General features: G+C 50.2%; 1 long non-coding RNA gene across 1 annotated transcript; it reads left to right on the top strand.

The window, feature by feature from the left end:
- Positions 1-969: 969 nt before the first annotated feature.
- LOC135408057 (uncharacterized) lies at positions 970-2,685 on the top strand. Its single transcript, XR_010427207.1, has 3 exons — positions 970-1,025; positions 1,134-1,622; positions 1,698-2,685. It is a non-coding gene; the product is annotated as an uncharacterized LOC135408057 (long non-coding RNA).
- Positions 2,686-2,909: the final 224 nt, after the last annotated feature.

The following is a 2,909-nucleotide window of genomic DNA, read 5'->3' as shown; positions in this document are numbered from 1 at the left end:
GATGCAAACCAGGTGCTGCTGCTCCCAGCGCCTTTATACTGTCTTGGATTGGGCTGCTCCCTTTCTCCCGGGGCCTCAAGGGAAGGGAGGTGGGCACGGCCAGGGGTATATTAACCCCAGCCTTTGGTCAGGGAAGTCATTCAGCAGGCAGGCTTCAATGGGATAAGAGCTCTCCCTTTCTTTCATTTAATGGGACTTCTCAAGCTATTCCTGCTTTATTAAAGCATCAGCTTTGGTATCCAAAGAAGCAGAGCTGTATATGGCAATGAAGAGGATTACACTCACATGCAGGGTTTTTAAATTTAATAACTTGGTGTTGGTAAGCTGCTTTTATAATTGGTTATCTGTTTCTCTTTTCCTTAGGAGCCTTGCATCTTTTGGGATTTCTTGATCATTTCTACTGCAGTTTGGCATTTTTTCACCAGTGTTATCCAGTCCTCAGGTGAAGCTGCTCTGTGTTGAAGATGCTACAGACACCTAGGATTGCAAGTAGTCAGTGGGGGGGTTACAGCCCACAGATGGAGGGAGGGCTGGGGTGCCAGCTTAGGAATTGCTAGGGGTTTTTTGAAAGTAGTATGGGTGGAAAGCAGTGTCCAGGAGCCCCCTAAATGCCTGTGAAGGCACCCACTGACTTTTCAGATGTGCCACTTAAGTTTTCCTCTCATTCACCCAGATATTCTGTGCGATTACAGCTGCAGTCTTTGGCTGCAGGCAGTGACCCTGGGTGGTTTGCCTAAAGAGAAGGGAGACTCTTTGAGCTCTCCCCATCTATCTGGGTGACTTTGGTTAGGGTTTCTTTACCATGTCAGAGGGGCAGGGTGTAAAGCAGAGTTGAACAGAACAGAGGCCAGAGGAGCAGAGCAAGAAGGTGGGTCATCACCTGACATCAGCACAAAGATGTGGCTTTTAGCTCCACGTTTACTTGTGTGTTAATGATTTTGTTGTTTGGGTTTGTTTTTTCTTTGTTTTCAGCTGCAGAGCCCTGGGCCCAGGAGGCTCTAGGCACCGGAGGGGAGGTGATCCAGGTGAGTACCTGTGAGCAAGGTGAACATTGACTCCAGGACAGGACTAGATGATCTTTTACAGGTGTTGTGGTGAATCTGTGCACATGCTTTGTTTCTTGTGTTTTCCAGGGGTTCTGCCACCTTCTAACAGACAGTCCAGTGCTTCAGGGCCCGTGCTGGTAAGAGGTCACTGTGGAGGAGAGGTAGGTAGGAGCTACCCCAGGAAAGCCATCCTTTCAGGCAGTACCTCAGTCTGTACATTTGCCTTTGGCTTTTTTACTTTGCAGAGAATGTGTGCAGCCTGAGAGGGCGAGAGCCACCTGCCAGTTAGGTTTGATGGTCTTCATCTGTCCTTGTGAGTAATCTCCTAGTACTACGAGGGTCATCAATTCAGGCTGGACCTTTTCCAGCTGCAGGTGCCATCCAGCCTGCCTTTGGCAAAGGAGGAGCATTGAGGTTGAGTTGGGGAGGTAGGGAGTAGGTGCTGGGGTCTCCCTTACTTTCAGAAACACCCCGTAACTTTTTTTCTCACTCCCCCAGGTACGGCACACGGTGACGGCAGCAGCCTCCGACTGGGGTCAGAGCCAGTGGCCCGAGAACCTCTCAGCTCAGGGGAGGGTGAGTAGCCAATTGCAGGGTTATCTCCCACGTGCTGCCCAACTCTTGGGTCAGTTTCTGTTTTCTTTCTCACAGCAACCGAGTCAGGGATCACAGGACCCTCTGAGCCAGCCGGGCGTCCTTCCTTCACATTGAAGATGGATTCACATCCCCAGCTGTGGGAAAGATAAGTGGAGGACTCCCACCTGGAGAGGGGATGAGAGCTGGGTCCAGTTTTATGTTTAGGAGGGAGGGATTTTCAGATGAGCACAGGAGAAAGGGTCTGCCCTAACAGGCCCTTGACACACATAGGAGGAGCAGTTTACTTTTCATCACTGGAGTAGGATGTGCAGGGCAGAGCTGTTCAGGTCTGTGTCGTGTCCTTTGTCCAGTCTGTGTTTCGTGTCTTACTATTCACAGTCACCACATCTTTGCTTTCTGTCCTCAAAGTTCTTATCTGAGGCATCATTCCTAGGGTCTTGAACCTCTGCACTGCCCAGCCCAGTGCCCATACCATCCGTTCTTTGGCTCGCTAGCTTGGATGTGCGTCAGAATCGCATCTGAGAAGTGTCAGGTCAGGTGTCTTTTACAGCCTCCTTACAGGTTGTATCAGTGGCTGTGCCGTGCAGTCATCCCTTGTCATCCCCCCTGGGACTTGTGAGAATCTAATAAGATTCTGAACATAGCCTTGTCTCCCATCCATCTTAGCAATTTTGTAGGCAGTTCTTGCCCCAGGCCATTCTGTTAGAGTGTCTTTTCAGGCTCCTCAGAGCCTCCTCCGTTCAGTCTCGCCGTATCCTCCGTCTTCTCGTGCGGCAGCACATCCATTTTGGCGTCGTTCCTTTCTCAGAGTTCTCTCTCCTGGTTGCACCACAGCACTTGTCTGGAAATGTGTCCTTGGAGTTTGTGTTGGGCCTGGAACTGCTCTGCCCTGCAGTGTAGAGTTGGGGGTAGGTGGAGTAGAAAGGAGACTTCCCAGTTACCCTGTGATAGGCTCAGGCACTGAGGGCAGGGCCTTAAAGTGAGGTCAGTGTTTGTTTGTGCAGGTTGTCTTTGGACCCCAGAGGGCTTGTCTAAGGAGAAATTAGAACAGCAAGTTAGAAATTTAACAGCAGTTAAAGTCCCCCTCTGTATATGGCTGACTTTGGTTACTCATTTCTTTGCAGTGTCAGAGGGACTGGATGTAAAGCAGAGATGAGCAGAAGAGGCTGGAGGAGCACAGTCAGAAGGTGGGTTGTCATGTGAGGTCAGAGCCTAGACATGACTTTTGGGCCTAGGTTTACTTGATCATTTGGATGGTTTGGTGGT

The sequence above is a fragment of the Pseudopipra pipra genome, unplaced genomic scaffold, assembly GCF_036250125.1.
Source record: "Pseudopipra pipra isolate bDixPip1 unplaced genomic scaffold, bDixPip1.hap1 HAP1_SCAFFOLD_158, whole genome shotgun sequence".
Lineage (NCBI taxonomy): Eukaryota > Metazoa > Chordata > Aves > Passeriformes > Pipridae > Pseudopipra > Pseudopipra pipra.
The sequence above is the reverse complement of the archived record's forward strand: the minus strand, read 5'-3'. Positions and strand labels throughout refer to the sequence as shown.